Below are 27,642 nucleotides of genomic sequence, written 5' to 3'. Positions count from 1 at the left end.
TACCATGACTTACCAAGATGTTTAAGCAAGAAAACATAAGTAGTGACAGCTTACCCATTGTAATACCAAAAACTCACTGATTTGAGATTTAATACAAATCGTCTTGAGTAAGAACAGTCAAACATAATCAACAAATTGGATCTCATTTACTAACCATGTATACAAACATATGTGTATAAAACCTAGAGACATGCAATTCAATTTTTTTGCATCCTTAAGGCCTGCAAAAACACTTCCATACAAATATTGGTGAACGAGAGTGTTTACTTTGAACTGTCAAGCAAATATGATTCACACTGTAGTTTCTGTTTTTGTCTGTTACTCCAAAAAAGCACTAAGTATTAAAAATAGTTAATACTTAAGTATTTAAATAGTTTCATGAAAAAATATAGAGATCTTCATGTGTTCAAGGAAAATGCAGAAGCGCATATTGGAACCGATGAAATCCAGCCACAAGACAATACAGACAGTGAGACTTTGCCATTAATTCTAATAATAATGCAGCTGACAGGTCACATAATGTCATTTTTCTATTGTATTGCATGAACATGAATCTGTCATCAGGTAAAAACTGGTTTTTAGCATGATGCACACATTTTGGCGGAAGACATGTGCACACTGACAGTGATCTTTAATCACAAACCATTTATATTCATTGGTGCATTTCCGAGCATGCGGTTACAACAACACAACTTGAAGCTGAAATCTAATTTTCATGCAGAAAAGTGCCTTAGTCTATCACAGAACATCGCCTTTAGCAGATTATAACCCAACCTGATCTTTCCACACACTTATCATGTAAAATGAGGCATTTCGGTATGAATATTATTTCACATTAGTAAGACTCATTGCTGATGGGCCTTGCCCCTGTCATTGTCACCGCCTTTTTCCAAATACTGTACATGCAGATATGTGGAGAGGAAGAGACTAAACAAATCTCCCAAAGTGAAGTTCCTTCTTAGTAGTGATTATGGCTTCAGTTTGTGCCAAATTCATCTTAAAGCAGATGGCTTCGTCCCCTGCCATGTGGAGCATGATTTGAACACCTCACTTTATTTAACATTTAAAGAGGATTTTCCCTCTAAGGGAGGATGAACTAATGCCCTCCACAATTTACCCAGTTTAATGGAACAAATCACCTGATACATCCTATATGTCACTCGAAGCGGAAGGAAATTACATTATATTTAGCATTTGCTTAACTTTTTATGTCAAACTACGGTCAGGTTTCCTAGAACAAGAATTCATTATCTTTCTGCAATTGCTGTTTCATTATCAGGCAGGTAAATGTGAATTTACCAAGAAAACTAGGTGAAACAAAGAAAAAAAGTGACAATGGAATGCTCAAGGCCACAACACATCAGCAAACAGCACAGATGAATACTTCGCCACCTTTAGCGGGGTCTGCTTTGCATACTCTTCAGAGTGGTTTGCGTAAGACGTCTTAATCGGGACAATGAACCAAAATACCAGCAAAATTGATTAGCATAATAAAAATAAATAAATAAAAACGGTAATGTCACAACGCATATTCAATGAGTTCCGAGACCGTAACTGATCATGGCTGGGGTTTAGAGGTAAGAGGAAATGCAAGGAAGCTTCTCTTTTGGCTTGTTTTGTTTTTACCTTGAACCAGGGACTGGCTTTTGAATATTTTGAATCAATAAATGCACGACTCTCCTAACATTTGTTTACTGCTGTGTGACAGAAAGAGGGTTGTGTGCTATGGTGTCTAAGGAATGAACAAAATGAAAAAAGAGCGGAAAGAACAATGCTTGTGTTTCTTTTGGCTTCTTAGTCAGGCATAAATTGCTCTTGGGACTGTGTATTGTTTCTCTGCTATGTACATTAGCTTTATCTATTGGCATGCAAACTGCTTTTTGTTTGTGTATGGGTTGGTATTTCTGATGAACCATGAAGAGTGAAGCCTGTCATAACCGGTTACATTTGTTTATGAAGAGACAACACATACATTTACCTTATGAATACATGTATTTTTATTTCTGCTACTTTTATTTAACCGTTTAAACAATCCATATCAGAACACCTCAGCAACCACATAGAAACAAACTACAAACCAATAATAACACCTCAGCAGCCGCATAGCAACGCACTACAGTCCAATCAGAGTCATTGAAAAACAGAGTTGCGACATGCTTTGATCTTGCTGTCACATGGTCACGTGGTTCATGGAGCTCTCAATAGTTCCAAACAACTCTGCGCTGTCAATCTCTTTGAATGTGTTTAAGGAGGATAGACATCACTATATTTGCAGCAATTCCTGGAACCTGCCCCCTCAGACCAGAGCCAATTGTGATTTTGTACAATTAATAAAAAAATAGTAGAATTAATATTTTCTTATTTTATGTTTTATCTTATTATTTTAGTGGGTAGAATGAGTAAAGCTGTTTGCTGATGTTAGAATGACAAATGTTAAAAGTAAGCGTTTTAGGCTCCTCTGCCTCAGCAGTCTAACAATGCTTGTCAATGTCAAATTAACCAATCAAATCGAAGAAGGCGGGTCTTGTTTACAGAAGACGAGTGCAGAAGAGTGTGGCGGTAAGCAGCTTAAAATTTAAAATTTGACAACTCTTCAACAGTAATATCCAGCGATGCAAACTTTATATTCAATTCACCATTTTGAATTGAACATCCTATCACGATTCACACAATTAATAACTGAATGTGACAGGACAACAAACATTTTGCATTTTAGACATACGAAAAAAAGAGTGAATGTTTGCATATTTCAAAATAAAATATTATTTGCAAATAATTTCAATTGATTATGCAGACCTAGAAGGTCTACTTTTTTCTTTATTTCCCACCCCCATCTGACGGTAGGTCAGTTCAAGTTCAAATATTGAATTCAACCCAAGACAGAAGTTTAAAATAGCGTTAAACCAAGGCAACCAAGTGCATTCAACAAATTGTGTTATTATATAATATATGCAGTGAGACACTAGATTTTTCCTTAAATAGGCAGTCTTCATAAACACATTCAACCTCTTACAAGTAGATAACAAGTAGACTAAAATTGTTAAATATGACAACTAGAATTGGGTTATGGTAGCTATTGAAGTATTACTCACATTATCTAACTTCAATTATAGTCTAACTATCTATTATCTAACGATAAACATGAACTATAACGCACTGCATAAAATACCACTACTGGGTTGAGGTTAACTAATGTGTTAAAATGTCAAAAAATTCAGTTATAATATCAATTTACTTGCACGTCTGCTTGTGAAACACTGAAATAAATGGGGTTCAATGCAGGAACTTTAGTGTTTGGAGCTATTTGTTGTTCCACGACTCATACTTATGCATTTCTCAGTTCCGATGGAAGTCTATGGGAGTGTTATAACTGTTTTTCAACAACTCTGAGTCCAATGGTTAAGAACAGACACTTAGATTTTACTACTTTTAGGCCCGGTTTCACAAAAAGAGTCTGTGAAACCGGGGATAGTGTTAATTAACAGGGTGTCTAACCTAATGGAAATGATACTAATTAAAACAATATTCTCAATAATTTTTGTTCGAAACATTACAATAGCAGAATTGAAAGCAGTTTTTTTTAAAATATACCTGCAATAGTCTATTAATTGTCAATTAAAAAAAAAAATCAGGTTAGATAGAGATTAGCACCCAAAGCAGTCTCAATGTATTTCTCAAATGTATTGCAATGATATAAAAAAAAAAAAAAATCAATCTTTAAAAATTGTGAGTTTAATATTTTATTCATTATAATGCATACGTCATGACAGGAACACTGAAATGTACAGCATAACAGGAATAACCAACCGGGTTATTGTAGCGTTAGACATGGAATTTTGGCAGTGGAGACCTAATAGATATCTTATTTTATGAGATAACATTTTTGCAAGCATTAAATTTTCATTCCAAGTAGAAGAGTTGATGGATTGACACATAATATGCAACAGCAGGCAGATGTTTTTTTGTTCTTTTTTTTTTTGGTATGCATTTATGCAAAAGCTGTGAGCAGGAGAACATCACAGCCTCCAGATACAGGAGAAACTCTACAACACATCAGCATTTTATCGTTTATTACAGATGAATAAAAGCCTCATTGAGCCTTTGGGAATACAACATCAAAGCCTCAATTTCACAATTAAATAATGCACTACCGTCCCGGGTGTTGAGCAATGTCTGTTCGCAGGAAAAACGACAATCATTCTGCTAACTATAAATCAGGTTCTCTTTCTCCTCCTCTCCCTGTCCTGCTTTAGCCGTTCAATCACCATTAAACCCTCCTCTCTCTGTCACTTATGACCACCCACAATTCACCTCTTTCTTCAATCATCTGAGCTAATAACATGATAAAGACTATACATAATCTCAAAGACGCAGGTCGGCAGGTTTAAGAAACTTTATGATGTAACATTATTTATGTCATCATTAGCCCAAGTGCAATCAGTCATCCTCGGTTTCCAACCTTTCATATCTGATAGCAGTAATTTTAAAAGGCAAATGAACCAATATATAAAAGTAATTTGATTCGATGTGGATCTGTGCGTCATTTTATGATGTTTCAAGTCAACATAAAATAGAAATTGACCCCATTTACTTTCTTAATGTGCATGATTCATTGAGACACATCTTTCCAAAGGAAAAAAAAAAATGTTTTTGTAATGTTGCATCAAAACGTAATAACTTTATCCGCCTCCAAAAGAAAACTTTTATTTTCAGCTATCATGAATCCCTCTAAATTTTCAACCCTACCTTTACAACCTCCTGGCTCCATTCTGGTACTTAATGCCCAATTTTCTATATATATATATGTATATATATATATATATATATATATATATATATATATAGAAAATGCACTCATATACATAAACTGAATCAGAATGAAAATCTAAATGTAGCTTAAAACATTATTGAGGAGACATACGTAGAAGGTTCAAATATGTGGACTTAATTGTACCTACATATTTAAAAGTAAAAACTTTTCTTAGCTTTTGAAATTGACGGCGAGAGAGAGACAGTAGAGAATGTTTATGTGTGGTTATGGTTATGTTTATGTTTATGTGAGAATGTCTCATTAAATTAACTTCGATGCACAAACTGACTGACTGCACAAAACAGTCATTTAAAACTTGTAAGATATAAGATATAAGTCAAGATATAAGATATAAGTCAAGATATATAAAGATATAAGTCAAGATGACCTGCAAAAATAGTCAAAATGAAATGGAAAATAATTAGAAAGTTCCATAATTGCATTGGAAAGGTAAGACTGCATGTATTTAGTACTCAATATTACTTGAGAAAAAGTACTGAATCCCTCAAATAACATGAAAGTACCATAAACAATTGCAATCACTCATACAGATTTTCCAATTAAATTAACTTTAATTAACAAACTTTGTAAAGTAATCATCCTATACACATGGATTTACAGGGCAATACATGTATATAGATATTTATTACACATATACACTCCTGTAAATTTTGTTTTACTCACAGTTTGCGAATGCTAAACGGCTGCAAAAGGCATTTCAGATTGACTATAGAGCAGAGGGGGCTTCTCAAAAAGTTAAGCTGGATCACGTTCACCTCATATCTGAGGATTTCAATCCCAGATGAGCACAAACGAATCATCAGTAGACCCAAGCGGATCAAGGGTTTATACTGTGTTTACAAAGGCGCAACCGACTGGGCTTTTTCTGTGTGTGTGTCCATCCTGTGGCAAGCTTTGGCGAGAATGTGCAGGGAACACAGAAGAGGACCTGTGCTCTTAACAACGAGTCTGATAAAAGAAAGAATCTCTCTGTCTAAAGGAGATGTACACCACGTTGTCTGAGGAAATTTGAGATAGGTTTTTACAGACCCAATCCAAAAATGGCAGCTGGGCAGGATGCTCCAGATCTTTTGAAACCTTCCCATTCTCTCAGTTTTTCCTGCACTGACATCATCTTTCACTCAGCACAATCTGTTCATCAACTGCTATCAAACAGCCTTCTTAACAAACCATTTAGCTTCTCATTTGCTGCTTCTGCCTTACTCTTGCGTTCATTTTTGGTAAAAATAAGAAAGAAAAGAACCCCCCTTCCCCCACCCCACAAACAATTCATATATATATATATATATATATATATATATATATATATATTGTTGAACACCATCGTTATCTGGCAATTTCCAAACAATTTGAAGTCCATCATTTTACAGTGAGGAAGATTATTCACAAATGGATAACATTCAAGACAGCTGCAAATCTACCCAGGAGTGGACATCCCAGCATATTCACCACAAGGTTGAGCATTGGCTCAGATAAATTCCAAAGAACTCAAGAAATACATTGCAGACTCTACTGGCCTCTAAACATGTTAAATATATATGTTCATGAGAGTATAAATGGAAAATACTGCAAAATTACGGCTTGTTTGGAAGTTGCCAAATGGCTTGGGGTTGCCAGGGAAAAGCTTCTTCTCTTGAACATGGCATCACAGCTTAGGTTTGCAAACCTCAAGACTTCTGGAACAATGTCCTTTGGACAGACAAGACCAAAGTGGAGATGTTTGGCCATAATGCACAGCGCCAAGTTTGGTGAAAACCAAGTACAGCACAAACACCTCATACCAACTGTCAAGCACGGAGCGAAGATGATTTGGGCTTGGTTTGTAGCCACAGGACCTGGGCACCTTGTATTTGAGTCGACCATGAACTCCTCTCCATACCAAAGTATTCTAAATTTGAGGCCATCTGTCCAACAGCTAAAGCTTGTCCGAAAATTGGGTTATGCAACAGGAAAATGATCACAAGCAGACCAGCAAATCTACAATAGAATGGCTGAAAAAGAAAAGAATCAAGATGTTGCAAAGGCCCAGTCAAAGTCCAGACCTCATTCCATTTGAAATGCTGTGATTGGACCTTCAGAGAGCTGTGCATAAACAGATGCCTGCAAACCTCAATGAACTGAAGCAACATTGTAAAGAAGAGCGGACCAAAATTAATCCAGAAGGAAGGGAGAGACTGATAAAGTCATACAGAAAACAATTACTTGAAGTTATAGCTGCTAAATTTGGCTCTACAAGCAACTGAATCATAGGGTGTACTTAGTTTGTCACCCATGGCTTCCCCATTTTGGCCTAGTTTTTGTTAAATAAACAATGACACTGTGCATTATGTAATGTGTTGTTCATCTTTAAGACCTGCTAATTTTTTTTTTATTAGCCTATTAGTCTTGATACGTAAAACTATATAATTTAAAAGGGTGTCCTTTCTTTGTCACGCAACAACAGTTAATAGTGGCTGAATATTTATAATCACAAGAGAAAACAAACCTTAAAATAGCCATAGAAAATACTTATTTCAACTTGTCCGCAATATGCCAAGTCTTCTAAACACATGCAACAGCCTTGAATAATGAACAGGCTGAAATTGAGGTTGTCAGCATATACATTTGCTGCCCAAAATCCTTTAGAAAAACTTCAGAAAAATACTTTCATCAGAAAGGTCTCTCATTTACTATAATGCATTTTGTAGAAAGACCATCAATTTTACAGCTTGTTTACGTGAGCTCTTTCTGGCTAACAGGTTGACACTTACTCACTTCCATCGTGTTATTGACACCCACGTCCACCTCATATCTCCCCATCACCTTCTCAGATTGATTCCCAGAAATGACTGCAATCTTATCTGTCTGAGACAATCTATCATTAGCTCTCAGATCTTGTCAACATAACTTATAAAGACATGGATCTGTGCATGGGAGGGCTATTTATCAATTTATTATGCATAAAAAAAATAAAAATACAATACATGTTTTACAGATAAGCATGGATGGAGCTTGATACAACTTTAACATCAATATGAAATCCCAAATTTAGCCTATGCAATACACACTTAAGGTCTTGTTTTGAATAAATTAATCAGTTCAATCAATTACAAAGGTAAAAAATATCATGAAGGCTAACTTTATAAAAATGCCAGAAATTGTGCTAAAGGGATAGTTAACCCAAAAATGACAATTCTGTCATTAATTACTCACCCTCATGTCGTTCCAAACCCGTAAGACATTCGTTCATCTTCGGAACACAAATGAAGATATTTTTGATGAAATCTAAGAGATTTCTGTCCCTTCATTGACAGAAATGTCATTGCAACTTTCAAAGCCCAGAAAGGTAGTAAAACATTGTTAACATAGTCCATGTAACTACAGTAGTTCAACCTTATGTTATAAAGCAATGCAAATACTTTTTGTGTGCAAAAAAAAGTAAAATAACAACTTTGTTCAACAACCTCTTCTCTTCCATGTCATTCTCCTACGTTGTTGACGTAGTGTAAACAGTGCAGCGCTTCTGGGTTCTACGTCAGAACATTGGCTCATTATTGGCTAGCTCCTGGGTCATGACACACATGATCAGCATCGGCCAATAGTGAGCCTATGTTCTGACGTAGAACCCAGAATCGCTGCACTGTTTACACTACATCAACAGAATATGAGAATGACGTGGAAGAGAACAGATTGTTGAATAATGTCGTTCTTTTGGGTGTTTTTGCGCACAAAAAGTTTTCTCGTTTTTACCACCTTTCTGGGTCTTGAAAGTTGCAATGATGTTTCTGTCAATGAAGCGGACAGAAAGCTCTCAGATTTCATTAAAAAAAATCTTCACTCACACAATTGCTAGACAAATATTTAAAGGGCACCTATTATGCCCCTTTTTACAAGATGTAATATTGGTCTCGGGTGTCCCCAGAATGTATTTGTGAAGTTTCAGCACAAAATACCCCCCAATTAATGTATTATAACCATTTGAAAATGTAATTTTTGTGGCCTGTTTTAAAAAGAGCTGTTTTGGTGCGTACCACCTTAAATGTAAATAAGTTGAATATCCCCGCCCAGCCATTGGATGAGGGCGTAACTTGCAAACAACAGTCGGTAGAATGGCTGAGAGTGAGAGACCCGCTGTTTTGTATGGCATTCAGCCGTACATGTTTGAACCGGAATCAGACCCAGATGATGAAGAGACTCCGGCAGAAGAAACATAAATGAGAATGGACCAGGATGTCTCGGAATGGTTATTTGATACATCTATGTACTTATAGAGTTGAAATTGCGTCCCCTTTGCAATTATGGATGTGCTACACACACACAGACACACACAAACTTTGATAACGTTGGTGCAATTTTTTGAAACTACAAACACAAATACTTTGATAACGTTTGCTACGTACAAACGAAATTACATTTATGCGAGGGACCTGTTGCATCATGTTTACATTACTTGTCGTACAGGTGCTTATGTGGCAAATGTGAGAAGATGGCTACAGAACAAGAAAATATATGCTGCAGGGAGATAGAACAGGTATTAATTTATTTACATTTGTAATTGTTGCAAAAAATAATACGTGACTTAAAACTGACACTATTTGTTGTATGGAAGGTTACAAGACGGATGAAACAGCAATTTTGATGCCTTCTCTTTACAGAAAACATGCACAGTTTTTAATACAATATCTTTAAAAAATATATTTATAAACGTGTGGTCACACACTATACAAACAAGGTTTAAATTATTACACAGACATCCTACGACGACGACAACAACTTTAGACGCATTTGTTGTTGAATTGGCTGAAATCGACTGAAATGACTATTTGTCACAGTGTTGGGTTGTGTTTCCCCCGGTGTCCACTAGAGGTCTCTTTCCCTTACTGTCACCATTCATTCTGGAACTGCATTTCCCATGATCCTTTGTCTGTTCTCATCACTCATCATTGCACGCAGCTGTTTCTCATTACATTGTTAAGTTCTGTGTATAAATACCCTGTCTTTGTCAGTCGTTGTTATTCGTCACACCACTTTGGAGGTCTGTGTTCTTGCCTGTTATTGTTTTGATTCTTGTTTATGGATTGCTTATATGGATTTTGAGCCCTGCCTGGACTGGTTTTATAATTTTGGATTACCCGAATAAACTGCTATTGGATCTACCCCTGTTTCCTGTGTGTGGTATCGTGGCGGATAACAATGACTCCGTGACATGGACTGACACAGACAGGGTATTTATACACAGAACTTAACAATGTAATGAGAAACAGCTGCGTGCAATGATGAGTGATGAGAACAGACAAAGGATCGTGGGAAATGCAGTTCCAGAATGAATGGTGACAGTAAGGGAAAGAGACCTCTAGTGGACACCCGGGGAAACACAACCCAACACTGTGACACTATTTGCTCAAAAATCATAAAATACACTTACTTCTACTGGATGTGACATTGAATCGCCAACAGTAGGCAACGATCCACACTTGAGGATTAACTTTGAAGCAAGACCTGCTTTGAATTGACCCTCGTTCACAAAACAGTCTGTCAGAAAATGATTCGCGCAAACATAAACGTATTTTGGAAGTTTAAGTGGCGCCTTTCCTTCCTAAATAAAATCCATCCACTGCGTTTTCAGTGGTTCTGATGTCAGAAGTAAGTGAAAACTACTATGAACTAGAGGTCTACACTCCCGCGGGAGTTTTTTTTTCAAATTTTTAAAGGTCATTGCGGGAGCGGGCGGGATGATGAGGTGCACTTGCGGGTGCGGGCGGGAGGGATGATACGCTGCACTCCCGCAAATTAAATATGAGTGTAAAGTAAAATATATAAATGATTAAAGTAGCGTACATAATTTGTAGTTGTGAGGGAGATTCTGATTGGCAGCAATAAAAACGTTTTAAGCAGCCTAAACTTGTGAATGTTGTCGGGTAGGGCGGGGCCTAATCTCACGCACACTTGTTTAGAGACAATTCCTTTCCCGCTGCTCCGAGTTCGAATTCGAAAGCTAGTTCAAGTTCAAAATAGACAGCATGGACGAGGAACAGAGCGCCTCTAGTGCTTCAGATAAAGTACTGTTGTGAATATTATGCTGTTCGTAATATGGGACCAATAAATATGTTACCAAGTGTTGGTAAGGAATTTTGTGTGCACGCATTTTTTTCCCCAAGACCTTTCATCAGACAGAAAGTGCGGGCGGGAGCGGGACATTATATCACAGATGCGGGCGGGAGCGGTACTAAAAATGACAAATCTTTGCCGGAGCGGGCGGGAGCGGGACTGAACACTGCGGGAGCGGGCGGGAGCGGGTCTGAAAATTGTGTCCCGCGCAGACCTCTACTATGAACATTATTACATCCCACAACAGAACAGTTGTTTCTTAGGAGACATTTTCGACAAGGCAGCACAAATCGTTAGAACACCGGCTGTCGTTGAAACAATGGAGGATGGTGAACAGATCACCGAGGGTGGGGTCTATGCCAAAACCACAGTGTCAATCAAACCACGTCGGTGGGGCTTGCACAATTCTACGTCACATTGAGCCGAATCTTAGAACAGCTCGTTCTGAGATAGTGCTTATGATTTATTGGGGTTGTAAAAAAACACTGGGTGGATTTTTATCATTCTAGTGTTGTTTTGCTCACATACTGCCAACACACATTTATGTTCAAACACCATGTATAAGTGAATTTAGCATAATAGGTGCCCTTTAAAAAGAAACGGCAAGCAATATTGAATAAAATGTACAAGTATAAAATAACAATGAATTAAACAACTGTAATAGTTTAAGATTATGTTCTGGGTGAACTTGACCTTCAGCCTCCATGACACGGTCTAAAAACCTCATCCAAAATTGAGTGTCTGTACTGTTTCAGACTCAATCTTGTCTGAAACACATTTCACAATCCAATCAATTCCCACTGGATAAAATCTAGCACTGGCCTACTTATTTTTTTCCTCATTGAATATTTAATTTTGCTCAGAAATGTCACATATAGAAGCAAAATGGGTTAGGAACATTGTTTCATGTTGACTTTGAAATTAAAGAGAATACGCTTCATATGCACAATCTACAATGATATCCAAGATCATCCATCCCTTCAATTTAAAATCGTTCAAACGTTAAATGGTTAAACCGACCCTTTAAGTTTCTAACACACACATGCATACACAGTAGCTGGAGCGAGAACACTGAGCTCCATAATGCAATCACAGGCTGTTCTCTCCAGTAATCAGCGTCAAATGACCAGACAGAATCTCTCCAGTGACCTGTACACTAATCAAGGTTACCATGTACATAGACCCAGCAAGACACACTGCAATTATCCATTGGCTCTCTTCACCAAGCATGTCTAATGCATTAACTGAGGTTTTAGTGCCATTGCCATGGATCACTTAACTGGGTTTATTTATGGTTAAGCACACCATGCACTATGCACTATCTATGGATGTGCGGACTACAGTGTTACATGTCATGCATTACACATTTATTAATATATATATATATATATATATATAGAGAGAGAGAGAGAGAGAGAGAGAGAGAGAGAGAGAGAGAGAGAGAGAGAGAGAGAGAGAGAGAGAGAGAGGAGAGAGAGAAGAAGCACCAACATGAAATTGTGAATCTGAAGGATCTGGAGAGATTCTGTATGGAGAAATGGTCTCTGATCTCATCAGGTGTTCTCCAAACTCATCAGGCATTATAGAAGAAAACTCTTATCTTGGAGAGCTGTTATCTTGGAAAAAGGAGGTTGCAAAAAACATTTAATAAAAAGGGGCAAATAATTGTTCCCAATGTGTTTTGGAGAAAAAAACGTTTTATTTTCCCCCCAATTTCAATTATTTTACTTCAATAAAAGGTTCAATTTTTGCATTTAAAAATAAATAAATATATTATTTATTTTTACAGCCATCTTTGATCATATTTACCAAGGGGGTAAATCATTCTGACCAGCACTGTATATATAGTAAAATGCAAAAAGCAAAATGACTGAGAAAACTGAGAATTAGTCCTCGGTGTCATAGATGCTGTGATTTATAGCAACAAATCTGGCATGAATTTGATCTCAAACAGATTAATTAAAATAACTTATTATTCCACCACCTGCATGACATCATTCAATTATGTGTTTGAACAACACATTTACGACAATACGGTTTCAGGAAACACTCGCTAGTTGATTTCTTCAATGATGCATCGTACTATGGTAGTTAAGCAGCGAATTACGTCCTTGGACAGGAAACACACCCCTGGATTGCAAGAAAGTTCAACACGACACTTACACGACACACAACACTTACTTAAGTAATGAAAAAAAAAATGAAACAAATGTGATGTTTATCTATAAAGTAATTTGTACTCGCTAGTATGGTTGAATTGGACCAACGAAGGTCAGCAGCGGTCAGCAGCAAATACATTGGTAAATAAAGTGAGATTAAATACTTGAAGTATATTTTTATTATTTAACACATTTAATTATTAGGGGTTTACATAATATTCAGAGTTTGCATTTGTTTGTATTCCTTTTGTATTCACTTTCACTGCTGGTAAACGATTGCTTTTTGCCCGTGAGTCCAAATGAATACAATAACATGGATTCGAGAGAGATAATTCCAGAATGCTTATGCTGGTACCCAAAATGCAACAGCACAATTGAGCACTAAAGAAATACTTGACCTTGCTGGGATCAGAAGTGCTTCTTCTGCACCAAATGTGTTCCAAGCCAGATTGAGCCTCTTCTGAAATCCTCATCTAGGGTTGACCTTGCAGGCTGACAGAAACTAGTAGCAGATAATAATGGATTTTGTGCTGGAGAGCTTATCTTAAACAGGCCAATCTTTACCTGTGTGTGTCTCACGACATAGCTTGGTTAAAAGAGAGGTCAGCTTTACTGTGTGCATTTAATGAGACTCAAGCATTATTGGAAATGTGCACCTGATAAGACTGTTTACAGACCCATAGGGCCCTATCACACACCCGGTGAAATGCAACGCAAAACAAGTATTTTTTGCTAGTTTCAGCCTGACACAGTTATTATGTTCACTTCCTGCGCCACGTTGTTTAAATAACAAATAATGCATTTGTGCCCATTTGTGCGTCCATGTGCGTGCTGGTCTGAAAACGAGGTGTGTTAAGGAGCATTGTTGGCGCGTTGCTACTTTGAGACAACTGAAATAGACTGCCAGACTGAGCCATTGACCAACAAATACCTGGTATAATGGCACATGGCACAGTATTTATTTTATTTTTTTGGTATTGAAAGGGCGCATTAGAAATATGTGCCTATAGGCGGGTGCACAATGCTTATACACTCTGCATATTACACACACAGGGATGCACAGCAGCACAAACATGCCAAATATTCTAAATAAAAGGATTACAATGTAAAAGATTATTATTGTGTACATAAAGTACATAAAGACTTTTCCTGTAGATGGTGCTTGCGCTTTAACCTCGTGCACAAGCAGATCCGTTTGCACTCTGGAGAAGCGTTCAGTCTTTCTGATGCAAAATATGTCATATAAATAGTGAATACGCCATTGCGTGAGCACAACTGGCTTTTAAAGGGAATGTGAAATCACACTTTTTTTTTTTTTTTTTTTTGCCTGTTATGCCCAAAACACACCCATTACTCATTAAGAGAATAGGGACAACCCTGTTTGACCACGCACTGGGCGTGACGACCATTTTTTCCCGTTGGTAAACTTGCAAAAGTGGATTTGGACATGGCCTTAGTGCATTTGCACCGAGCGCTTTAGACTATGCGCTTAGATCGTCAAAATAGGGCCCATGATAAACGCTTAAGTCATGGAGATGCAACACTAAACATCCTGCTTGGGCTCAAACGTGTCAGGCAATGCGGCATGGCGTATAAACATTCCAAGAACAGTGGATTTGAAGTTATAGTTTTATTGATTAAATTGGTTTCACAAAACCAAACTTAGGTAAGGGTTCCTAAAGAGACAAACTTTTTCAAATGTAACTTCTGTAAGAACTTTCAAGAAACATCCACCAAACTCGGCACAAACTGCACAGACTTAGTATATCTCTTCTAATTAAACAATGTTAAGTGTTTTGTGATCAACAAAATAAATAAATAAATAAAACAAAATGCAATAAATACATAAAAATCTGGAAAAAAAAATATCTGAAACATCCTATATATTTCCAATAAAATGTTCTGATTGTAACACCTTCAACAGTCTTTGAGCTGCATATATATATATATATATATATATATATATATATATATACAGGTCCTTCTCAAAAAATTAGCATATTGTGATAAAGTTCATTATTTTCCATAATGTTATGATACAAATTACACTTTCATATATTTTAGATTCATTGCACACCAACTGAAATATTTCAGGTCTTTTATTGTTTTAATACTGATGATTTTGGCATACAGCTACTGAAAACCCAAAATTCCTATCTCAAAAAATTAGCATATCATGAAAAGGGTCTCTAAACGAGCTATTAACCTAATCATCTGACTCAACTAATTGAACTCTAAACACCTGCAAAAGATTACTGAGGCTTTTAAAAACTCCCAGCTTGTTTCATTACTCAACACCGCAATCATGGGTAAGACTGCCGACCTGACTGCTGTCCAGAGGGCCATCATTGACACCCTCAAGCAAGAGGGTAAGACACAGAAAGAAATTTCTGAACAAATAAGCTGTTCCCAGAGTGCTGTATCAAGGCACCTCAGTGGGAAGTCTGTGGGAAGGAAAAAGGGTGGCAAAAAACGCTGCACAACGAGAAGAGGTGACCGGACCCTGAGGAAGATTGTGGAGAAGGACCGATTCCAGACCTTGGGGGACCTGCGGAAGCAGTGGACTGAGTCTGGAGTAGAAACATCCAGAGCCACCGTGCACAGGCGTGTGCAGGAAATGGGCTACAGGTGCCGCATTCCCCAGTTCAAGCCACTTTTGTACCAGAAACAGCGGCAGAAGTGCCTGACCTGGGCTACAGAGAAGCAGCACTGGACTGTTGCTCAGTGGTCCAAAGTACTTTTTTTTCGGATGAAAGCAAATTTTGCATGTCATTCGGAAATCAAGGTGCCAGAGTCTGGAGGAAGACTGGGGAGAAGGAAATGCCAAAATGCCTGAAGTCCAGTGTCAAGTACCCACAGTCAGTGATGGTCTGGGGTGCCATGTCAGCTGCTGGTGTTGGTCCACTGTGTTTTATCAAGGACAGGGTCAATGAAGCTAGCTTTCAGGAGATTTTGGAGCGTTTCATACTTCCATCTGCTGAAAAGCTTTATGGAGATGAAGATTTAATTTTTCAGCACGACCTGGCACCTGCTCACAGTGCCAAAACCACTGGTAAAGGGTTTACTGAACATGGTATTACTGTGCTCAATTGGCCTGCCAACTCTCCTGACCTCAACCCCATAGAGAATCTGTGGAATATTGTGAAGAGAAAGTTGAGAGACGCAAGACCCAACACTCTGGATGAGCTTAAGGCCGCTATCGAAGCATCCTGGGCCTCCATAACACCTCAGCACTGCCGCAGGCTGATTGCCTCCATGCCACGCCGCATTGAAGCAGTCATTTCTGCAAAAGGATTCCCGACCAAGTATTGAGTGCATAACTGAACATAATTATTTGAAGGTTGACTTTTTTTGTATTAAAAACACTTCTTTTATTGGTCAGATGAAATATGCTAATTTTTTTAGATAGTTTTTTTTGGGTTTTCATGAGCTGTATGCCAAAATCATCAGTATTAAAACAATAAAAGACCTGGAATATTTCAGTTGGTGTGCAATGAATCTAAAATATATGAAAGTTTAATTTGTATCATTACATTATGGAAAATAATGAACTTTAATCACAATATGCTAATTTTTTGAGAAGGACCTGTATATATATATATATATATATATATATATTGTCAGGGATCAATCAGGTTCATTCACACCCATTGCACAAAGATCACAATCACCTGAGTATTAACCACCTGCACCTGTCATCTAATCCAGAACCACTGAGCACTACAAAAGAGCACACTTCTCATCCAGTCTCCGTCGAACCTTGAACTAGGAACCGACCTGCTAACTTTCTCTCTGTGATTCCCAGATTCGGATACTCATTTGTTCCAGTGTGTCACCACAGAATTCCAGCAAAAGGACTTACCTACTGCTTCTCTCCCAAGACCCCACGTTTCCTCCTGGATGCTCCCCGATTCTCCTGTGACCCTTTCATGTGTTTCCCGGTTGGCACATCCTTTCTACATCATCACACTATCATTCCACTGCTAATCATATCCTGCATCTGTCCGTTTCATCTGAGACTCACCTGCCATTCTACTATTAAAGCTTTCTGAATCCAATTTACCTTGTTGTCCTCGTGTATATCCTGACAGAAGGTTTGACCAAAACCGCTATTGATTCAGGAAATCCCGCTCCAGAGAGAAATCCAATCGAAATTCCTCTGCCTGGGTTTGACGAGCGCGGAGTGACAGCCAATCCCGCTTCCGCATCTGCTGCTTCGTTTCCGTGGTGTGTGACAAGCCCCATGGTAAAACCAACGCCCTTCTCAGGCAAGGAGGAGGATTGCAACGGGTTTCTCCTTCAATGTTCCCTAGCGCTAGAGGTACAGCCATATCATTTTCCTACTGAACGCTCAAAAGTGTCCTTGCTTATTTCATTACTCACTGGCAGAGCACTGCAATGGGCTGAAACCATCTGGAATCAGGCCGGTCCAGCCACCAATACCCTCCAGACTTTCATATCCCATTCCTCTAGGCGACTCATCCACCTGTGAACAGCTCTATCATCTACGACAAGGTACGACAAAGTACGACAACTTTACGACAAAGTTCAATCACTGAATATTCCTTGACATTTAGAACCTTGGCTGCGGCAAGTGGATGGAATGAGAAAGCGCTCATCACTACCTACCGATGAGGGTTAAATCCGCTCTTCGATTGCAACTTGCAGTATATGATCATAGTGTTGGCTTACAGAAATTCATCCAGTTCTCCATCCGAGTGGCTCGACGTGCTCAGAACTGTTATCCTGAGAATCGACAACCAGTACATCCTGTTTCTGTTCAATCATTGGAAAGTCTCGTGGCAAACGATACAGAACCCATGCAGATCGACAATACCCGTTTGACTGTCTCTGAAAGAGCCCGACGGATGTCAAATCATCTTTGCCTGTATTGTGGAGACAACACCCATTATATCAGTGTCTGCCCTGTCCGACCACCACGTCTCCTGGTGAGTTTGTTATCCACCAGTACCCTTAGTGTTGCTCCATTATCTGCTACAGTGTCATTGATTACTGCTGACGCTAGTATTTCAGTTACAGCCCTCATCGACTCTGGGTCAGCGGGTAATTTCATCTCGAGTCACCTCTGCAGGCAACTTCAACTCCAGAAGACCCACTCTCCAACCCCGTTCACCGCAAAATCAGTGACTGGAAAAGCCCTGAACCCCGGGTATGTGAAATATCAAATCAAGCCCATCACATTATAAGTAGGGTGTTTACACAAAGAATCATTCACTCCTCTGATACTTGAAAACTCCACGGCAGCAATAATTCTGGGCAGACCCTGGCTAATACAACACAATCCCGTAGTTTGTTGGAGGAAGGGAGAAATTCTGCAATGGGGGTCAACATGTTACTCTACTTGTTTTCCTGAACTTCCCGAGGCGGTTTTCCCCTCTCCAGTGAATATTTCCATCGCTGTGACATCCATTGAAAGCATTCCTTTCTGTTACTCTACGTTCGCCGATATCTTCAGTCCCGAAAAAGCCTCCCATCTTCCACCACATCGACCCTGGGATTGTGCGATTGACTTAGAGCCAGGCGAATCGGTACCCCAAGGTCATATTTACTCTTTCCATCCCTGAACAACGAGCCATGGAGGAGTACATACAGGAAGCCTTGAAACAGGGATACATTCGCCCATCCACCTCTTCAGCAGCCTCCAGTTTCTTCTTTGTCGCCAAGAAAGACGGAGGATTGAGGCCCTGTACCGATTACCGCGCACTGAACAAAATAACCATCAAGTTCCAATACCCCCTTCCTCTGGTTGTGCCATATAAGTGCGTATAACCTTATTCGAATCCGCGACGGGGACGAATGGAAAACTGCGTTCATTACCCCATCTGGCCACTATGAGTACCTCGTTATGCCTTATGGATTGGTCAACGCCCCTTCCGTGTTCCAAGATTTCATGAATGAGATACTCCGTGACTTCCTGAACAAATTTGTGATTGTCTACATTGACGACATACTCCTCTTTTCTCCCAACGAAACTGTCCATTGACACCATGTATTTAAAGTACTCCAACGTTTACGAGATCATTCCCTTTTTCTCAAGGCAGAAAAGTGTACATTCCACCAAGAGACTGTCCCGTTCCTGGGTTATGTCGTCAGCAAACATGGAGTGAAGATGGATGACGGGAAAGTCACAGCAGTCACCTCATGGTCAACACCTCAATCAATAAAAGAACTCCAACGATTCCTGGGCTTCGCAAATTTTTATCGACGTTTCATCAATAACAACAGTACCATAACCTCTTCACTCACCTCTCTCCTAAAGGGAAAACCCAAGTCCTTAACCTGGACTCCCGAGGCAGACACAGCATTCAACATCTTGAAACAGGAATTCACCTCTGCACCCCTTCTATGTCATCCTGATCCAAACCTCGCCTTCATTGTGCAAGTCGATGCCTCCACGACCGGAGTCGGTGCCATCCTGTCTCAACAGCAGGAAGATTCGGCCAAACCTCTCCCTTGTGCAGTTTTCTCCAAGAAGTTATCCTCAGCAGAACAAAACTATGATGTGGGAAACCGTGAGCTTCTCGCCATCAAGCTGGCTTTGGAGGAGTGGAGACATTGGCTCGAGGGTGCTCAACATCCATTCACAGTCCTTACTGACCATAAAAATCTGCAGTACCTCAAAGAAGCCAAAAGGCTGAACCCGAGACAAGCCCTTTGGGCCCTGTTCTTCACTCATTTTCATTTCCACATAACCTACCGCCCAGGATCCAAGGACATCCGCGCCAACGCTCTCTCCAGACTTCATGCCCCCCCAGATCTCATTGAAGAACCTGAATCGATCTTACCAACATCGGTATTCATCAGCCCGATCCTTTGGGATATTGTCGACCAGATCCAAAGAGGTACTCGATGTCTTATCGATCACAAGTTCACAAAATTATCGAAATGCATAGTTGATATCAAAAATTGGATGACTAGTAATTTCCTACTACTAAATTCTGAAAAAACAGAGATTGTAATTATTGGACAAAAAACTTCCACACGTAATAACCTAGAATACCGTCCAACACTTGATGGCTGCTCTGTTAAGTCTTCGTCGTCAGTTAGGAACCTGGGTGTGCTCTTTGATACCAATCTTTAATTTGAAAGTCACGTGTCTAGTGTCTGTAAAACCGCATTCTTCCATCTTAAAAATATATCTAAATTACGTCATATGCTCTCATTGACAAATGCGGAACAACTAGTTAATGCGTTCATGACATCAAGGCTAGATTATTGTAATGCTCTACTGGGTGGTTGCCCTGCACTCTTAATAAACAAACTACAGCTAGTTCAAAACGCAGCCGCTAGAGTTCTTACCAGAACCAGGAAGTACGACCATATTAGCCCGTTTCTGTCAACACTGCATTGCCTGCATTAAACATCGTATAAATTTTAAAATATTGCTGATTACTTACAAAGCACTAAATGGTTTAGCTCCCCAGTACTTGAGCGAGCTCTTAACGCATTATAGTCCTTCACGTCTATTGCGATCTCAAAACTCCGGCCAGTTGATAATACCTAGAATATATAAATCGACTGCTGGTTGTAAATCCTTTTCCTATTTAGCACCAAAACTTTGGAACAATCTTCCTAACATTGTCCGGGAAGCAGACACAGTCTGTCAGTTCAAAGCTAGACTAAAAACACATCTCTTTGACCTAGCATTCACATAACACTCTATAGACTTCTATAATTCAATATTAGGCTGCTTAGATTAGGTCAGCCGGAACTGGGAACACTTCCCTCAAATCCTAATGTACTCGTTACATCATAAGAAAAATGGCATCTACGCTAATTTTTGTGTCTTTGTTTATCCCGAGGTTTTCCCGCAGGCTGCTGGATCCAGGCCGTTTCCATATCTGACGAAGGACTTTCGCCTGGACCCGATGACAATGCAGTGCTGAAGTACCAACTAGCCTCTACCTATGGAGGATCCCTATACCACTCTACAGATAAAGCGTTGTGGAATTTTTCGGTTCGCGTACCTACCCAAAGTGATAAGATAACATAAAAATTCTGCATCAAAATTTATAGACAAGTAGTTTGTTTAGGCATGGTTTGTAAGGAATTACAAACCTGCGCACATATATTCAAACGCACATAACTATAGAATCAATTCTTAATGCGCATGTGAACGCAATCAGCGTCTATCACAGGTTCACGTTTAAAGTCTGTTTAGAGAGAACGGTGTCGTCTTAGCGGCCCCTAATTTAATAGCAAATGATCATTTAGACGGAAGTGAATCAATCAAAACTAACTTTAGCTGGAAAAAAACATTTTTCAAGAGCCACTATAAAACCAACCAATCTCTGTTACCTTAAATTATATGTTTATCTCTGTAAAGCTGCTTTGAAACATCTACATTGTTAAAAGCGCTATATAAATGAGGATGACTTGACTTGACTTGATACGACGAGATCCACCTCCACCTGAGTGCCCAGCCAACCTTACCTATGTCCCACATGAGTTTCGTCTACCTCTTATTGAGTCTGCGCATTCCTCTGTGGGTACAGGACATCCCGGAGCCATGCAAACGTTTAATCTCCTTCAACCACGGTACTGGTGGCAAAAGATGAGGGGAGATGTAAAACGCTTAATCCAAGGATGCCAAATCTGTGCTAAACCAAGGATCCACGCCATTTACCATCCGGGAAACTCTTACCACTCCCTGTCCCTCAGCGACCCTGATCACATCTGGGGGTAGATTTCATCACCGATCTACCATCATCTGGAGTTAATACGTGCATCATTATCATCGTGGACAGATTCTCTAAGGCTTGTAAATTGATTTCATTACCAGGACTCCCCACGGCCCTCGAATCTTTTCAACCAGGTGTTCCGTCATTTTGGCATCCCTGAGGATATTGTATCTGATCGTGGTCCCCAGTTTATATCTCGGGTCTGGAAGGCTTTCTGCTCTCTCCTTGGGGTCACGATTAGTCTAACATCTGGGTACCATCCTCAAGCGAATGGGCAAACGGAAAGAAAAGTGCAAGAAATAAATCGTTTCCTCCGCACTTTTTGCCAGAACCACCACAAGACATGGAGCCAGTTCCTCGCATGGGCCGAATACACCCAGAATTCTTTACGTCAAGGCACTACTGGACTAACACCTTTTCAATGTTTCCTGGGTTTCCAGCCACCTTTGTTTCCATGGTCCGGTGAACCATCCGAGGTTCTCTCAGTTAATTACTGGTTCCGAGAAAGTGAAAGGGTTTGGAACAAAGCACATTGTCATCTCCAACAGGCGGTCAACAGACATAAGATGTCCGCAGATGCCCGAAGAGGTGAAACGCCTACATATGAATCTGGTCAACTTGTCTGGCTTTCCACACGAGACATTCGTCTACGCCAACCATGTCGAAAGTTTAGCCCACGATACATCGGACCTTTCAAAATTCTCCACCAAGTCAACCCGGTCACATACAAGCTTCAACTCCAGCCTCACTTCAGGATTCACCCTGTGTTCCATGTATCACTGTTAAAACCTCACTATCCTGCTGTTCTCCCTCCTTCCACAGAACCTGATCCTGACATGCCCCCCATTGAAGAAGATCCCATCTACACTGTTCGTGACATCTTGGACTCCCGACGTCGTGGTGGTCGCCTAGAATACCTGGTCGACTGGGAAGGGTATGGACCAGAGGAAAGATCTTGGATTCCACGAGATGATATCCTTGACCCAACACTTCTCACTGAGTTCCACCAGCAGCATCCACAGCTCCACGACCTCGAGGCAGAGCTCTACTACGTCGGCGCGGACCCTGGAGGAGGGGGTAATGTCAGGGATCAATCAGGTTCATTCACACCCACTGCACAAAGATCACAATCACCTGAGTATTAACCACCTGCACCTGTCATCTAATCCAGCACAACTGAGCACTACAAAAGAGCACACTTCTCATCCAGTCTCCGTCGAACCTTGAACTAGGAACCGACCTGCTAACTTTCTCTCTGTGATTCCCAGATTCGGATACTCATTTGTTCCAGTGTGTCACCACAGAATTCCAGCAAAAGGCCTTACCTACTGCTTCTCTCCCAAGACCCCACGTTTCCTCCTGGATGCTCCCCGATTCTCCTGTGACCCTTTCATGTGTTTCCCGGTTTGCACATCCTTTCTACATCCAAGCATATCCAAGCAAGATATCATCACACTATCATTCCACTGCTAATCATATCCTGCATCTGTCAGTTTCATCTGAGACTCACCTGCCATTCTACTATTAAAGCTTTCTGAATCCAATTTACAGTGTTGTCCTCGTGTATATCTTGACAGATATATATGCAGCAAAATCTATTGGAAATTTAAAGGAAGTAAGATGGCAGCAGTCGAAAAAATATGTAAAACTGTTCTGATATGGACTTTATCTTTTATATATTTAATTATATACTTATGGTTTTCTTGCAGTGGACAATCCAATTATCTTCTAAATTGCCTCTTCTCCCTTTGAAAACTTCTATTCATTCATCGATACAGTTCAGTCCTCAGAATATACAAGAGAAAAAATAACCGTCAAACTTCAGTGCCCATTTCCATTGTTGTCAAGCCACTGGACAAATTTGTCGTCTTGTTGTTTCGATTACAATTGTACAATTTTATATAAAACATGTTATTTAATCGCTGTGAACAAGACCGCCTCTTCATGTCTGTGTGTAGCATTGTGCACTATGAAATCCTTCATAAACACTCTTGATTACATTTGAAGAACTATGATCCAAAATGGCCATGAAATGCATGCAGGAACCTGTGCAGCACAATAACCCAACACCTCAAAAACAATCACGCTGCAGTAATCTCACCCCTCCCAAAGCTCACACCGTTTAGCTCACAAAAACCTGATGCCAAACTAATTCTGCAGATGTGAAGTCATTTGTACGGATAACTCTGCCCCATATTATGCAAGTGAAACCATAGCAATGCAGCAGCCCATCCTGTATGCCACAGATGACGAATGCGCTGGCACAGATAGGTTAAAGGAATAGTGGAATAATGATGTCATTTATCTGCACTGCCAATATAATACACACATTCTTCTAATCCAACTTTTATAATAATGAGATTTCTGCTTGAATTGCACTGCACACGTAGTTCAAAAACCTCTAATGTTCCTAGCACTATCTCTCGCTCCTTGCATTGAGGCCAGATGAATTCAGAGTGAGCCGATATTACTGACTTGAAAGTTGAAATTGCTTTTTAACACTTTTCCTTCAACTTATTCATATAGCTTATTAATTTTTTGAACTATGATCCCCATTACAGACCTAATTCAGCTATAGCCGAGGAAAAAATATGCATTCATCTGTCAAGTATAAAAGCATTAAAGCTAGGCAATCTTCCATCAGTTAATTAATTGAAAACTGGTATTACTTTTTATACATTGCACATGGTTAAAATGCTAAATATCACAATCATCAGTTTAACAATTATATATAAATATAACGATAAATAATAACAATATATAACATTACACAAACATAAAAATATAACAATACATATTGTGCAATATTATTACAATTTAAATGAACTGTTTTCTATTTGAATATATTTTAAAATGTAATTTATTACTGTGATGGCAAAGCTGAATTTGCAGCATTCATTACTCCAATTTTTAGTGTCACGTGATCCTTCAGAAAATAATAGGCTTGTACTTTGGCTGTGTCCAAAATCGGCCCTTATACCCTCATTCACTCTTCCCTATTACTCCATTAATATAGTCCACTTGACGGAGTGAATAATAATTTTAAAAAAAATCAGACACTGAGTGATCCAGAAGAGCTGCTGCTTTTGTATAGTTTGTGCTTGCTGTTTAACAATCATTTAAAACTTATCAAACTGGCTGCTCCAATAGTAAGATGAAAAGATTTACCTTAAACTCTGTCACGGAAACTATGTATAATTAGTAATTAAATTATTTATTTATTAATTAAAAGGGAATTTATACCTGTATGATATTACGCTGCACCCACATTGGACCAACAGTTTGGTAAATGGATGGATGGATGATTTAGCTGTGAGCGCCATCTTCTGTAGGGATGCGGGATTTCATTCGGTGCACGACTCTCACGGTGCATTATGGGTATTCTCTAGCCGTTCAGCGTACATCGATTGTACACTTGTTATTGCGGTGCTTTCTGGGACTGAATGAGTCCACTCGATAACATCTACTATGGTTTCGGACACCACTAATGGCTGTTCTCTCAAATACTGCAATATTTAAGGGTATGGTGGTGATTTCAGACACGGCCTTTCTTTCTTTTCTGCAAAAACTTTTGTCCTCTTATCAAAGCACATCCAGAAGTTTGAAAAGCTACTGTCAGATATAATTTGTCCTTTGAGTCTGATGGACTTTAATTGTTTGTTTTTACGCAGCTTTTCCACATTTCTTTTGTTCCAGTTATGTGAGTGTGTTGCTGCGGTTTTGATGTGGAAGTACAATGTAGTATTCCTTAATTGCTTGTGATTAGATCAGCTGTTTATTCACCTGAGACTGTCTCCATCTGCTGAGGCTGGTGTGTTTGTTTTATGTTTTATCACACACACACACACACACACACACACACACACACACACACACACACACACACACACACACACACACACACACACACACACACACACACACACAAGCACGTCAGTATTTCAACTTATGACAAAAAATAAATGAAGAAAAATACGCTTTCTCTCTCATACAATCATACAGTTCGCTACAAACTACAGGAGTGTTTGACCGATTTCACAGTTTACAGTGAGTCTGCACCCCAGAGCAACAGAAATGAAAACAGACACAGGCACTCTTCCGTTCTCTTACTTTTATCAACACTACAGACTTGGCATATGTAAAACGCACAATCAGATCTCAACACACCCTTTTATGAACAAGCCAATTTCCAAAGTGCCTGATGATATTTACAATACCATAATTAAGACATTTTCGAAAAAAACACAAAACAAAACACAAAAAAAAAACTTGGTAACTTTAGTTTAGGGTCCAATTCTCACTATTAACTAGTTACTAATTAACATGTATATTACTTAGATATTGGCTGTTTATTAGTACTTATAAAGCACATAGTAATGCCTTATTATGCATGACCATATTCTACATCCCTTAATCAAATACCTAAACTTAACAATCCCTTAATAACTATTAATAAAGAAGTAATTAGGAGTTTATTGAGGCAAAAGGCATAGTTAATAGTGAGACTTGGACCCTAAATTAAAGTGTGGCTGAATGTCCCCTCGAAAACTGCAATATTTGATTCAAAAATACAGAATATATATATATATATATATATATAAATATATTTTAAAATGTAATTTATTCCTGTGATCAGTTTTTCATCATCAGTACTCCAGTCTTCAGTGTCACATGATCCTTCTAATATGCTTATTTGCTGTTCAAGAAGCATTTGCCAATTAACATGCATTATTTTATATTTTTTAAAAGATCATTAATTATTCAGCACCACTATGGCTGCTGAAAGTTCAGCGTTGCTATCCCGGCAATACATGCCAGGGATTTAAAATATATTAGGCTAAATATAAGAAAAAAACAAGTTCTTTCAAATTGTAATAATACTTCACAATATTACTGTTTTTTTACATCACACATAACACATACTATGATTTAAAAAAAAAAAATACACATGATGTAAGATTTTGGTCACACATAATGGACATATACTCTATGTGTCCTCCTGCACAGATGTCTGCTTTTTCACATCCATAAACACACACACACACACACACACACACACACACACACACACACACACACACACACACACACACACACACACACACACACACACACACACACGGGTTTGGAGTAAAGGACTCTACTGCTCATCTCCTCACTCCTCAGACTCCTTGTAGTCGTAACACGCTGGGGAATGTATTTATTTAAGTGAATTGGCTGAGTGTTTATGCCCCGGTCTGACTGTATTAGCATGCTGTGAGTGTACAGGAACGCTGGTCCTCAAGGGGTTTCAGTATCCCGGTGTGTAAGAAATATCCAATCATCGAGCTGACACTTTTTTTGCAAAGAAAACATACATTTAATTACTGGTCAGACACCATGTAGTCAACCGTATGTTCATGCCCACACTTAAACACAGAAACACACTTAACGTGGGGAGCTGAGCTTATCAACCATACATATCATTATGAGAAGCACACTAACAGATCAATGAGATCTGCTCAGGGCTTTGAAAACACTATAAATATCCTGCAAACACAGCTTATCTTTATCCTCTCTACAGAATTACAGCTTTAATAATTACTAGTTTTGTAACCACTAAAAAGGCTGCTGAAGAAGGAATTTTGACAGTTTGGTCCTTTGCTTAGGGGATCTGAATGATAATAGACCCTTTATTCATTCCTCTAGTATATTAGAACCCTATTGAATCCCCAGGCGGTAGAACAGTCCTCTAATTGTCCTTAGTGTGAGAGAAGGCAAGTATTCGACTGTTGCTCTCTCAGCACCTGTTAACTGTGACAGTAACACGTGAAATCCAGTGCTTATCTTTACTGCAGATATGGAGAAAACAGCATAATGGAGG

The 27,642-nt window shown here is 39.1% G+C and overlaps 1 protein-coding gene across 1 annotated transcript in view; it reads left to right on the top strand.

The window, feature by feature from the left end:
• The window catches only part of cdh12b (cadherin 12b), a 194,075-nt gene that overhangs the window by 74,893 nt on the left and 91,540 nt on the right, over nucleotides 1–27,642 (top strand). The gene's annotated exons all lie outside the window — the stretch shown is intronic.

Source organism: Siphateles boraxobius, unplaced genomic scaffold (genome assembly GCF_051911475.1).
Source record: "Siphateles boraxobius isolate OS27281-9 unplaced genomic scaffold, OSU_SipBor_1 46, whole genome shotgun sequence".
NCBI classification, from domain to species: domain Eukaryota; kingdom Metazoa; phylum Chordata; class Actinopteri; order Cypriniformes; family Leuciscidae; genus Siphateles; species Siphateles boraxobius.
The sequence above is the reverse complement of the archived record's forward strand: the minus strand, read 5'-3'. Positions and strand labels throughout refer to the sequence as shown.